The sequence below is a fragment of the Protopterus annectens genome, chromosome 17.part0 (genome assembly GCF_019279795.1).
Source record: "Protopterus annectens isolate FY-2018-M chromosome 17.part0, PAN1.0, whole genome shotgun sequence".
Classification (NCBI taxonomy): domain Eukaryota; kingdom Metazoa; phylum Chordata; order Ceratodontiformes; family Protopteridae; genus Protopterus; species Protopterus annectens.
Genome location: NC_056751.1, coordinates 483,719,435 through 483,734,414, shown reverse-complemented (window position 1 = coordinate 483,734,414; position 14,980 = coordinate 483,719,435).

The window sequence follows — 14,980 nt, the reverse complement described above, 5'->3', positions numbered from 1 at the left end:
AATAAGAAGACTGAAACTTACTGGCTATCATTTAATGAATTCATTTCTCACTTCTCACTCTTAGCAGAAAAAACCTGGGGGAATACAAATTCAGTTCTCACTTTAGCTCTCAACTCTGAGAACAAAAAACCTGGGCAAACCTCACAAGTGGTGGTGGGCTCATATCATCTAGCAGGCTTAAATAAGTTACATAGACTGGTAGGCTTTTTTCTTTTATAAATCAAAGTATTTGGTCAAACATCTCATGATATTGGGATTGTGAAAGCTCTCAGACACAGAATGCCCCTCTGACTTTATTTAAATCTTTACCAGAATGGCTGTAACACAAACAACTGAAGAAAAATTCATTGCTGGGAAAAACACAAGCAGTTCTGTCTCTGCTGGTCAACTGGATAATCACAGGTCATTAATGTAAACAAAACAAGAGGTCAAACACTTGCTTCCAGATCTTTGTTGTTGACTTTGTTACATGCATGTTTGAACTGCAGTGACTTCTGTTTTCATATGTCACCATATAAAGACAGGTGTTCCAAAATAACTTGCATTGACCAATAACAGAAGGGGTAGAGATGGGAAGTTGGAGTGGGAAGCTTGTTTTGATTCAGCTACATACAAGGAATTATTTGACCTCTAATTTTAAATAAATATTGTTCTGTACTGTGTTCTCTAAGAATGTTACCTGTTTTGTTAGCATTGCCTATATTTTGGTAGAGTTTATTTTTCTACCATTGAAGCTGTGATCCGTTATATTTTTCTTTATTTTTGCTAGCTTGGCATAGTCCTTGTTTATATGTAGTACAACGAAAATTATATACAGTGATGCCAAGAAAATTGTTTCTGCATTATTAGGCTTATTGCAGTTTCATACCAGTATCTATATTCCATGGTGCTGCGGACATTAAAGGGTATTGGTGGAAAGACATTTCAGTTTCTTTTTTTGTCTGAGGGAAGCCCTAGACAAGCTCTGTGCAAGGATTTCAGGAATGACAGAAAGAAAGAAAGAAATACTGATGGATAATGACACCACTTAGAGATAAAGTTTTCTCCCTTTTCCAATTTCTGAGGCATTATTTGTAGGATTGTCATGAAACTTATCATGGTAACTGCAAACCTGTAGTTTTAATTCTTCTGTAAATTTCCTTTTGTTAACCCACTGCACACTCACTTATGTATATCTAACAGCTTTTCATGTTTTGATGCCTGCTGCTTTACCTCATATGTTTCCATAGTATTCAAATGCTGGCTTACTTCTTCTCTTTGTAATATTTGTATGTACTACACCTTATTTAAAATTATGCTTGCTTCACCCTGTCTTGTGACATATTGCACTAATCAAACTGCCTTGTGTCTCTTCATAACACTTTAAGCATCTAGAGCATTTCTAAAACTGGGGAGCAGCCATTACCGTTCCCTTTCACTAGTAGAAGTGCTTTCCTGTACCTTCAAATTTCATTCTCTTACCTTCTGCTTTTGTATTCTGTAGTAAATAACATGCAATTAAAAATCTGCCATGGGGTATAATTAAGTGCTATCTTCAGCCATGAAACCATACAATAAAGTGTGTGTTGTAATTACAGGAAAACAGTCTAGGTAACTGACAACAGGCTAAAAGACTTCTTGTCAACAAATGAGTAAATTTACCCACAAGTGCAGTATTGAGGGTAGGGAACTTGCAGTGGTATGATGACCTTCTACAGTGCTCTAATTTGAAATATCACCTTAGTGGTATGGATCATATCACAGGAACTAATCACAAAGAGTGTTTGAAAACAACATAAACCCACTTCTCTTTATAAAGGGCTCAGCAGAAACCTTTTGGAGATCCTGTGATAAATGTCGTTAGCATTTCAAAAACAGAAAACGTGTTCTACAATGATAGAACAGATAAATATTCCCCCTCCTCCCTTTGGCATATGCGCGCACACACACACACACACACACACACACACACACACACACACACACACTCCTTACCATTCTACATTGCATCCGCAGCCAGTTCCGAACAGCCGTTCCCACTCGCATTTGCAGTAGCAGCATCACATGCGTAGTTTCCTTATATTCTATTCCCCATAATCCAACAAGTTCTTCCGCTGCAGCCAGGCCAGCCATTCCCACTCGCATTTTGAAGCAGCGGCCAGCCAGAAATGCGTGAGCTCCTTGAGCTCAATTCCGACAGGCTGCTAGAGAGAGCTGACGTCATCGCTCAGGCTGGAATCCATGAAGGAGCTGACATCATCGCATACACGATGACATCAGCTCCAGAAGCCACGGAAATTAAAACACTAAAAAAACAAAAAGAAAAAAATGAAAGGAAGGGGTGCCACTCGAGGAATCGTAGCACCCCTTCATTTGAACCCCAAAACTCGGTAAAAAACTGAGTAATTCGGCATGGTTGAGAGGTATGCTCCCAAGGAAGGTAAGCAGCAAATGCCAGTAAAAAAAACCATAAAAAATATTTTTTTTTCACAGAACAGCACAGTAAAAATACTTTGCCAGCCACAACAAAGTTTTAAAAAAATTCTCTGCAGAAAAATTACTGTTTCTCAATTACTTTACACAACTTTTAAACTAACATTTGAAAAGTACAATAAAGTCTTGGGACAGTGCATTGAAACACAACACTCCTAGCTTTTAAATAACTTCCCTGAAAAGTAAATTGGTAAAACACAGACAATATTTAGGAAATGGAAGGTTTACCCCAGAGGGAACTTAAACTGTAGCAAAGGAACAGCACCAAGCAGACCATTGTTCAACAACCAAACCATAGTAACCACCATAAAACCCCTTCACTCTACCCCTAGCTTGATTACTCACAAAGCAAAAAAGCTAGGGAATCAAACTTGTAACAATCAGTACACCAAACCAACATGTTACAACTGCGCTAAATCCACATACCAACAGTTTTGACTAGAAATCCAACAAATAACCTCTCCTCATTTTTCAATATTATTCAGATGGATCCATTAACTACAATTTAGGTGAAAAAAAAACACTTCTAAGGAAACCAGCAGTGTGCTCACCTGGGACTCCCATGTGGACAAAAGGCATTTGAGTATGCCATAATTATGTTTACGGAAGTATTCATGGTTTCTAATCTAAGTACTGTGGAAGAAAATATGAGCATTTTCTTTTCATGTTTATGAAAGAAGCTGCCAGAGGTATGAATAAAGAAAAGTACATGTGCTATATATGTATAGAACAGACTGCTGGAAAATAGTTTTAGATGTGATGTACTGATGTAAGTCACAACAAACTATGCAGAGTCACACTTGTATATCACCATACATTTATTGTGAGAAATAGTGCACACATAAACCATGATGCCATGGATATAAAAGCTATGGCTAGCATATAATTACAGCTAAGGACTTACAAAGATTAGTGTCATTTATGTCAGGTTATTGGCTATGGATGTGATTATAAAACTTGGCTATGAGGTTTCATTTAAAGCAGTAGATGAATTTTGGTGTTAAGCATGTTAAATATTGGGCTGTTCTTTTTTCCACCCCTTAGAAACATTGTTTTCTAAAAGGCAATAGGAACCACGTCACCTAGATATGTCACTTTTGTTATGGCTTTTTAGGAGATGCATATTATATAGTCGAATGAATTGTTTACTTTTGTCCCCTTCTGTCATTTTACTGACCATTTTTATATGGAAAGGAAGTGGGGTTTATCTAAAAATCGTACATTTTAAACAGCACCAAATTTTGGAATTTGAAAAACAAAACACAAAATAAAAAAAAGATTAAAAAAATAAAAGAAAATCGTCACAAAGAACCGAGCGACACCTTTTATTTAAATCACTAAGCGCTTTTGTCTACCATTTACTGGACATCTTCAGAATAAAAACACATAACCTACCACACATTAAATACAATAGTAAAATTACAAGACCATAATCAATTAGTCCTAATTAGACTTCACTGACTATCCTGGCCAACCTCACACATTGGACCTTAAACAATGCCCTCTTTTGATGAATTGGGTGCCAACTGTTGAAATATAGAAGGAAGTTGGAATAGGTGGGCTTCCTATAAAGAGTGGATTCAAATCTTTGAGACATTTTATTTTTCAAAATGGAGACATACGAAAAATTAACCTTCTCAGAATTTGTTTCCATTGTAAACTTTAAAAATTGTGTGGTACCATTAATAAATTGAAAAAAAATGATCCAGTCTATCAATAGTATCACCCAAAAAATAATGATATCATCCAGGAAAAGTCTATATAAAGACCAACAATCTCTATATTCAGATGTAACCATGGTAGTTTCCCAATATGCCATTACTCTATTGGCAAAAACAGGGGCAAGGGCTGCACCCATTGCTTTCCCATTTTTGGCACCTTCTTCATCAAAAGAGGGCATTGGTCAAAGCCAATGTGTGAGGTTGGCCAGGATACTCAGTGAGGACACCTGTTTTAATGATGTGTGCATTAAACTGAGAGGGATGTTGGAACAAAGAGGGTACCCTGAAGTTTTTCTTACTGCAATTTTTGCCAAAAGAGCATCCTTCACTTCTTTTCTTTTCCATCTTTCTTTGTTAAGAACGGATTATAGTCAGCCCTGAACAGTCCAGGTAAGGAAACCAATTTTAAGAAAGCCTTGATATTATCATTTAACTTGTATTCTAATGGTATACACGTCACATTATTGTTAAAAATTGGCATTTAGTTGGGATAGATCAAGACTACTGTTTAAAGGTTGGAGACAACACAGTTATTGTTTGTCAAAAAGATATTTGCTTTAAAACCTTTATTAAAAGACTTTTAATCATTTCGAGGGTGGGGGTGCAATGGTGAAATGTGGCCATTGCCCTCAATGTAGATATATACTTAAGGCCTCTGACATACATATAGAAGGGTTTGGAATCATCAAATTGTCCTGTAAATATTATTGTGACAGTAAGGGGATTATGTATGTGGCAAAATGCTAACTATGTGAATGTTTTTATATAGGAAAAACCTCTAGGGCATTCAAAAGAAGGATATAAAAACATCAATATGATACGACTAGGAAGGATGAACATACTGCTTTATTTAAGCACATTAAATGTTTTCTAAAACATTTTTTTAGGTTTATTGCAATAGATAATGTTATAGGTTCATAGGCTCATGCTAGGCTATCTGCCCTAGGGAATTTATAAGCCTAGCCAGAGTATGTTTGGCTTTCGCCACCCATTTTAAATTAATTTTGCTATGCCCTTTTTCGAGGTTAGTATACTGTGCCTCTGTCTAACAGTGACACAGAAGTGATACCCGGGGTAAACCTACGATCTCCCATCCACTCATCAAGATTCCTCTTGAAGAGAGTCAATGAGGGACTCTGCCTAACCTCGACTGGGATTTTATTCCAGAGTGAACGGAACCTCTGGGTTATGAATCTGTCCCTCCAGCATGTCCTATTTATTTCAGTGCTGAGGTTCAAGTCTCTCGAGCGTGTAGCTCGATGGGATTTGGATTCTCTGAGGTGCAGCATGTCCATTAATTCTGGGTTGGACATGGCTTTATATGTCAGGCACAGATCGCCTCTGACCAGGCGGTATGCCACTGAGTAGAGCTGGAGTTTCTTTAACCGGGCAGCATATGGCATCTGTTTGAGCCCTTTGATCTTCTTGGTGAGGTACTTTTGGGGTCTTTCCAGTTGCTGCAGGTGTCTGGTAAGGTACATCCCAAAAGGGGCATTGTACTCAATTATGGGCTTAATGAGGGATGAGTAAAGAGGCACGATGACCTCCCCTGAACTAGATGTGAATCCCTTCATGATTAGGTGGGCTATATAAAATGTTTTTCTAACCACTTTTGCCACGTGGTTGTCAAATGAGAGATTGCTATCAACTTGGGTCCCCAAGTCCCTAATTACTTCTTCTGTACTTAATGGATTACCACCTATGTGGTAATTTATGGGCACTTTGTTTTTGCCAAAGGGGATGACTATACACTTTTTGGCATTTAGCTTGAGGCCATGGCTCTGGCACCAGTTGTCTGTTTCTATGAGGCCCTTTTGGAGGATACTTGTGTCGGCTGGAGAGTCAATTATGGTGCCCAGTTTGCAGTCATCTGCGAACTTGGTCAGCCACAGTCCTTCTGTGTTGGCCTGTACCTCACAGAAATATATACCGAACAAGAGAGGTCCCAGGACTGAGCCTTGTGGGATGCCACTTGTAATTGGTTTGGAGTCTGACATGGCTCCAGCAATTCTAACCATGTGGGTTCTGTCCTTGAGCCAGTTTGCAACCCATCTAGTGACATAGGGATTTATATTTAAGCTGGTGAGCTTATCTATAATGCCCGAGTGGAGCATTGTATCGAAAGCTTTTGCGAGGTCCAGGTAGGCTGTGTGGACCACCTTCCCTTCGTCAATGGCCTTGGTGACTGTTTCAAAGAAATCGACCTGGTTTAAGAGGCAGGATCTGCCCTTAACAAAACCGAACTGGGTAGGATCCAGTGTCTGTAGGTCCCCAATATCTTTATTTATGAGGTCCATGATGATCCTTTCCATAGCTTTGCAGACCAAGCTAGTCAGGCTCATGGGGCGATAGTTTCCAGGATCCGTTGAGGCACCAGCTTTGTGGAGAGGGACCACTGTTGCTGTACGCCACTCTTTGGGTGCATATCCTGTAGTAAGGCTGAGATTGAATAGTAGTTTTATGTTTGGGTTTAGCTCTTCTTGGAGTTCATGTAGGACGCAGCCCGGGACACCATCTTGTCCTATTGATGCTGTGTTTTTTGCTTTGGAGAGGGACGCGGCTCTTACCTGTGCATCTGAGATGTCAGGGGGGCAGCACTCTGCTGGGATAGATATTTGCCCTTTTGGTGGGGAGGGGGGGGAGAAGTTTGCGCTGAACCTGTCAGCTAGTATGTTGGCAATGTCTGTGGGTTCTGTGCATTTTTTGTCATTTTGGACGAATTCTGAGCATATCTGGGAATTCCCAACCAGGTTCCTAACATAACTAAAGAAAGCCTTGTGATTATCCTTAGTGTCCTGTGCAATTTTTCTCTCGAAGCTGGCCTTAGACGATTTTATGAGTGCCCGTAGTTTTTTGCTAATACTGATCAGAGATGCCTTCCCTTTTTGGGATTTTGCTCTATCATGTAGTAGCTTCCTCCTTCTATTGTATAGTTTGTTTATGGCTGGGGTCCACCAGACAGGATGTCTGCCTTTGGAGGATTGGGTCTTGGTTTATTTGGGATTGCATGATCCATGCATTCCTGAAGGTGTTCATAGAATGCGTTTATAAAGGATTCTGCGGTATGGGCCGTATTTTCCACAGGCCCGGGGGCTTTGAAGGATTCCACCTCAGTTTTGAGGAGTGTGAAATTTGCTTTAGAGAAGTTTTTCACTGTGGTTTTCTGGGCAGGGGGTGGGGTCGGGATGTGAATATCCAGTGAGATTAGTTTATGGTCTGATCTTACCTGTGAGGGATACACTTCTGGTCTGGAGCATAGAGTCCCATGTTGGTGATGATCAGGTCCAGTATATTTTCCCCTCTTGTGGGAGTGGTAACAAGTTGTGCCATAGCATTTGAGTTTATAAATTCTAGGAACCTTTGGGCTAGAGTGTTGGAGCTAGAGTAATGCTCCCAGTCTATGTTTGGGTAGTTGAAGTCGCCCAATATAATGGTGTTTGGAGAGACCTTCATATTTTCCAGTGTTCTCAGGAAGGCCAAGTGGGGTTCCTGGGTTTGGGAGGGTGGTCTGTAGCAGGCTATTAACTGGAAGGCAGTTTTACCCACTGTTAGTTGCACATGGATAGTCTCTGATGCTTCGTGCTGTGCCACCAACCTGGAGGTGTGGGTATCTTTGACGAATATTGATACTCCCCCTGCTTTTGTGGTTCGGCCCAAGTTTTGGGGCCGAAAAGCAAGGTATGAGGTATAACCTGGTAGTGCTGGGGTGCTCTCGGGAGCCTTGAACCAGGTTTATGTTACTGCACAGATATCGATGTTCTCCATGCTAAGGAGAGGTTTCGAGTGCATGCATCTTGAGGTTTAGACTTCTGGCATTGAGTAGCATTCCTCTTAGTTTCTTATCCCTTGTGATACCTATGGAGGTGGGTTTGTCTTTTGAGCCTTGCCTAAAAAAGGCACTATGGGGGTAGCAAGAGCCTTTGCCAATATCCGAAAGCCCAGGGGTGACAGGTGCAAGCCGTCCCTAGCGAAGCATCGTGGCTTGTTGAACATGTCATCCCAGGCTGGCAGGCATTGGATCCCCTTTGAATGACACCAATACTTAAGCCAATTTTTGAAATTGATCATCTTGTCTTCATATTTTGGCATCATTCTTGGTGAGGGTAGGATGCTACTCAAGGTCAGGGTCATACCGGCCTGGGCTACATGCTCAGAGAGCTCCTCTATGTCTCTTTTCATGTAGTCCAGGGAGGTACATCTCAGGTCATTCACACTAGCAGGGACAATGACCGAGTCATATTTGTACTTGCCTTGGAGTAACCTGAGTGCTTGTGTTATGTGGCGGATCCTAGCACCTGACAGGCAGCTCACCGTGACCTTCTCCTTGTTCAGCCTGGTGAGCGGGATGTCAGTGTGCATGACGATAGAGTCACCTATTACAAGTGTATCAGGTGTGTTGTTTAGCCTTAAGGGCTGCGACTGTTCGGCACACTGGCTTTGTGAGCTATGTGTTGCATGTGTTTTGTTTTGGGGTAGCGGTTGCTTGGGTGTCTGCTTTGGAGGTCTCTGCTGCTTAGGCAGATTTTTATTTAGAGCCTCTGAGTATGTTTTTGTGTGTTTATGTGTTTGGTTTTCTGTCGTGGTAGGTCTATGTGAGACTGGAATTGTAGTGAGTGTGGTTTCCTTCTCCTCCTGACTAGTTATGCCAGCACTAAGTTGAGAGAGCTTAGCCTCCAGTTTGGCTATATGGTTGCATCTCTCACATGTGTTGGAATTTGTTGGGAGGAGGAGAGGGTTGTCTGTGTACATGAGGCAGTTGTAACATTGCCTCAAGATTCCCAAATTCACCAGCTGGACCGGAGAGGAGATTGACAACTGACCTTTGGACATGCTAGAATAGTATTGGGAATTCCTTTATAATTTAAAAAAAGGGCCAATGGGGAACAAGGTACTCAAGGGGAGTTTGTGAGGGTGTGGTGCTTTTAATTTTTTAGTGCTGACTTATATAATTGCTTTAGTGAGCAAGTGCCAGGTAACTTAAATGCAATGTGTTACAGGTAACTTAAATGCAAAAACGACAAACAGTAACTTTCTTTCAAGTGAAACAAGGAAATAAGTACAGTAAGCAATGGAGATATCACTAGGGATCCACAGAAGCGCTGAAAAGCCGTGTTTTAGGTGGAATTAGCGTTTCAGGGAAATAACAAGCAAACAAACAACAAGCATACAAACAAAGCTAGATTCACGAGGCCTGGATCTAGTCTATGCTACAGCAAACAAGGTGTACCAATTTCAGTAAGAAACAGTTCAAATATGCAGGCACTATAAGCCTTTAACCAGAAATTCCCAGCTCAGAAGGGCAGAGTCCAGCCTCTCCTCCCACAAGAGTGCAGACCACGAACCTTCTTAATGTAAAATAACTGGCCTGAAGCCCAAGTGCTTAAACCAGAACTAATACACTTTTAGAATAACAGACACTGAGCCCTCAATCAGCAGTTCCCAACTTAGAAGGATGTAAGCTACCTGTCCTGCCACCACAGTGCAGGCCACAAACCTTCCTGATGTAAAACAACTGGTCTGAAGCCCAAGTGCTTAATCCAAAAGACTTAGAATGATAGCTACACTTTAATCAAGTTACTACCAAGCAGTAATAAATACAATTGAAAACTTTAAAGAATGCTTGGATTAGTGCTCAAGTTATACAAACAAAGCTAGATTCAGCAGGCCTGGATCTAGTCTATGCTACAGCAAACAAGGTGTACCAATTTCAGTAAGAAGCAGTTCAAATATGCAGGCACTATAAGCCTTTAACCGGAAATTCCCAGCTCAGAAGGGCAGAGTCCAGTGTCTCCTCCTACAAAAGTGCAGAACATGAACCCTCTTAATGTAAAATAACTGGCCTGAAGCCCAAGTACTTAAACCAGAATTAATACACTTTTAGAATAACAGACACAGCCTTCAATCAGCAGTTCCCAACTTAGAAGGATGTAAGCTACCTGTTCTGCCACTACAGTGCAGACCACAAACCTTCTTAATGTAAAACAACTGGTCTGAAGCCCAAGTGCTTAAACTAAAAGGCTTAGAATGAGTTACACCAAGCAGTAATAAATACAATTGAGTACTTTTAAGATGATGCAAAAGCAAAATAAAGTAGGAAGGGGACCTAGGGGGGAACCATCTGACTTGTATTTAGAATATAAGGACTTAAGATGGCAGCTGAAATGTAATGCTTCTAGCTTCCCCAGTCTTAATGATATGATTTCCATTTCAAGTTACTTAAAGCTGAAAGCCATGTTTGCTATGTAGAATGTATTTCATGAACTTACTATAACATAAGAACTGGGAATTGAATATATGGAAATGCACTTAGTGTTTCAGAATAGTTTTTTATGTGATTATTTGATGTTAATTGACAAAACATTGTTTAATTGTATCTAATTAGGTCTTATTGATTATGGTCATATGATTTTTCTGTTGTATTTAATGTGCGGTAGTCTGTGTTTTTATTCTAATGAAGTCCAGTAAATGGTGGATGAAAGTGCTTAACGTTTTAAATAAAAGGTGTAACCCGGTTCTTCGAGACTGTTTTCTGTTGGTTTTTAGTAGTTTTTGGAATTTGACTGAATGTAATTGTAAACACATCTTTCTTCATAAGCAGTCTGGTAGTGAGAATTTTAACACATGTACTTGTTTCAGAAATTGTCACTGTTGCTTACTCATATTATAATAGTATGCTTTCACCACATTTAAAATAAAACATTATTTGAAGCAAGTCCCTGGGATTCTCAAACAATTTTCATATCATTGTATCCAGTTTTGCTCATATCTAGCCAGTCTCCAGTTTTGGGCAATGCAGAGACGCACTGAGCACTAATTAGAAAGTTAAGAAATTCCCATGACCTACATAGCATGCAAATGCTGATATAATGAGGGCAATCACTGATGTAAAGGAGGGGAAAACAATATGGTGGAGTGATGTAGAAATGTATATATTCCTTGAGGATAAATGTATCTCAGGGGTTGTTGACTGTATCAATGCCTTGGAGTTACAGTTGACAGACCAAGAGAATATGCAAGATGTAGCCACTATAATAGTAAATGTGTATCTGGATGAGACTGTTATTTTTGCCAGTGATACATTGCTGCATGTTGTCAATGTCATCAACAGTGAGTCATCCATCCATGCGTAACATACATTACCTCCATCCAGCAGTAACAGTGAACCACTACTGTGTGCACAGAGGCATCATTCTATATTAGTAGAGAAGAGTCTCCATTGCAGGTAGACCAGGGAGATGCTTGGTGTACCCATCACTACAGCAGACCCTCCAGTATATGTGGCTTTGAGAATCCTAAGTAGAGAGACCTTTCATAGACCAGTACCAGGCAGTGGAATTATTGCAAGCATCTGTCACAAGGATGCTACACCAGTTCCTCAATGCCACACTATAGCACATGGAGTAGCATATATCACAAAGAAGAGAGATAACACCATACAGGCTTTTTATGGCACAATCTACTTTCCCGAGGTATGAGGCTACAGACTTGTACCCACATTGCAATACTGGCCCCAGCTGTGTAACAGGGACAATGTTTATCATCTGTAGTGGATTCCATTCCTTCAGCTGTCAGATGATCTGTAATGCCAAAGGTATAATATATAGTTGGTTTGCAGGCTACATAGCAATACCCATCACTCACACATGTGGCACATGTGCATATTACACCAACTGTTCGTGTGGGACAGCTTGATACAGAATGTCTTATTAATGATGATGCCAGGGCTATTGACATCAACTAGAAACTCACAAACTATGGCACCATGACAGAGCATGGCTCTAATAATCATACTTCTCAGACCTGGGCTGTTGTTGAACATGTATCTCGCCTATTAAGGCCAGCTTCCACACTGTGTGTGTATCTGGAGGTTCACTGAAGTATGACCCTATAAAATACTTCTACACTTTCCAGAATTTTGTCACATTCCTGGATTTTTAGACTCTTATTCTTGGTCTGTTCCTTGTAAAATTTGTGGTTTTCTGGCAAAGCACTGAGGACTGATTTCATTAAATAACAGACATTTGAGTGTCAGGATGTTGTTTAGAAGATGCATATTAATGCAAATACTATAATTCTAACACCTTTCTAAGTTTGTAAGAGTAATCCTTAGTCTTTCTCTAATTTATGGCCTTTTTTCCACAATAGTTTTAGCTTTGTCCAGAATTCTTGTTCAAACTGAGAGGTATGCACTGCAACATGCAAGAAAGTCACTGCAGTGTGTGCATTACTAGACAACATTCTGAAAACCCAGTAGTTACAACAGTGCAGAGCAATTCTGAAAGACAAAGTTCCAAGATCAGAAGTAGAGAAGGTGTTTAATAAGGAGCATTTGGAAGAGCCAGCTGGAGTGGATGACAGACAGTGACAAGCAAAGTAGGCTGAGGCACTGGCTGACTGGCAGCATCTGGTTCATAATTATGGGGTTGAATATAAAAGTACATTTCAGATTTAAAAAAAAAAAATATATATATATATATATATATATATATATATATATATATATATATATATATATATTGCACACTGTGCATCAGACATAGCCTATCCAAGTGAAGGATTACTGAGGGCAGGGCTCATAGGAATAGGTGGAGAGGGATGCAGTAAAAAGGCTCATAAATGGTCATTTGGATAGTGTATGTATGCTTGTGAATGTGTGTGGAGAGAAGGTGAATTGGGGGTTAGCATTGAGGAATAGCTGTGTTTGTGTATGGTGAGGTTAAGGTTGAGGATTAGTGCTGTGTGACTGACTGGCTGGCTGGCTAGCATGGGTGGGAGATTGTGGAAAGCTGGATAGACTTGTCAGTTAGAGAGTGATATCTAATGAATTGTGAGTGTGTGGTATGGACAACGCAGGCATGTATGTGTGTCTGTCTGGTGGGACACGGCTTCAGCAGATGATGCTACTACAGTCTGGTGGACAGGTTCAAGACAACCAGACTAGACATACTCACTGACTGTGGATGTCCTTTTCCTCTTCTACTTTTCCCATCCACACCACACAGAGTGGAAGGAATGCTTAGCAAGTGTAAAAAGTGTCTCCTTTAATGGGTGGTCTCAACTCAAGCAGCCTGTACACATGTATTTCCATGTCACCCCACAGTGATCTCAACACTGGATGTATGGGACTGAAGCAGTGTTCTTTCCCTCACATGGCAGGCCTCCTTACTGGAGGTGAAGGTGGGACAGCCATGGGAAGTTTTTTCAGCCATAGGGTCTTAGATGCACTTTAGGCTAAACACCACTGGGGATTTTACAAACCTAGCCATACAACCCAAATGTATCCCACAAGATTTTTTCCTTAAAGGTTAGTTTAAGGTGTGTATGTTAGGTGGCTCTGATGTATTGGCTGTGTCTGTCCATCAGAAACATAGTTGTCAGACCAGGGGTGAATTTGCAGTTTCTCAGTGACTGGTTGTGGTTGCTCTTGAACAGGCTTAAAGAAAGGCTTGTCTTCACATGGATGCAACGCCTGTTCCAGCGAATGGGGATCCTCTGAGTTACGTAGCTGTCCCTACAATATTGTCCTATTTAAGATGCAGGCAAAGTTTAAATCCTTAGATCTAGTAGTTCTGGTGCTGTTTATTTTGTGATTATGCAAAAGGACCATCAGAGTAGGATTCAAAGCACAAAAGTCCTCTAAGCAATCTGTAGACAACAAGGTATCGAGATAGAGCTTTGATGCTATCTGCATAGGACACTTTGTTTATGCCTTATACATCTCTCTCTCTCTATATATGCATATATATATATATATATATATATATATATATATATATATAGATATATATATAATGTATGAATTGATAGATATATGTATTTTTTTTTTGAGGATCCTCTGCGGACATCAGAAACGAGTTATACTCAATGAAGCTGATGAAAGTGGCACTATGACTTCACTGGACCAAGATGCCATGCCACACCTTTGCACCTGTATCTAAACTCCCTACACCACATAGCCAGGATTTTGCACTTCTGGGCCAAGTACTTGCTCAGGGCATCACTCAGGCTGCATACTATCCCATCAGGAACAGCTATGCTGGTATCGGTGTCCATTTGCCTTTGGATTATCACCCTGCATGAGACTGATTAGTAACCATAGACACAATCGGCTCAGATAGTAAATGATACTCATGGTGTGCTGGGCCACTGGCACATTGCCTCTGATGTCATCTTCATGCTCTGTGTATCTTCCAGGAACCAAAGAGCAATGTGCCACTGACTGAAACCAATCCCTTGGCAGATGTGTTTGCATCATCTTACCCATCGGTTTAATCCTGTCTCTCTCTGTGCTGGGTTATGGACATACAGAAGCTGTGGCCATGGAATGTGGTAGGGATGTGGCCATCATATTGCCTGAGTTTACTGCTAAATTTGTGGCACATGGCCATGCAGGGATTTGTATGCCATTATCATCAGAGCCATACAGTTCCCTGACTTTATGCAGGCTCATCAACTATGAAAACACCAAAGACTTGACACAAACTAGGAACTATTCAGCAATACCTGCAGCCTTCCCACTGTTTACTACTTTCAGCAATTGTATGTTGCCTTTAACTTGTTTACTACTTAATTTTCATTTTACCTGCTTTTATTTCAGTTGTTTTTATTTGGTCTGTGTACATCATGACATTATTTTTACTTCATTTGTATAAATTACAACATCATTTATTTGCATTTTTTGGCAGGGATTGAACCTAAAAAAGTCTAGTGGGATCAGTGTTCTACCCTGGTTAAAAAATAAAAATAAAATACAAATGCTTAATAGAGTGGTGCACATACCTCTCAAC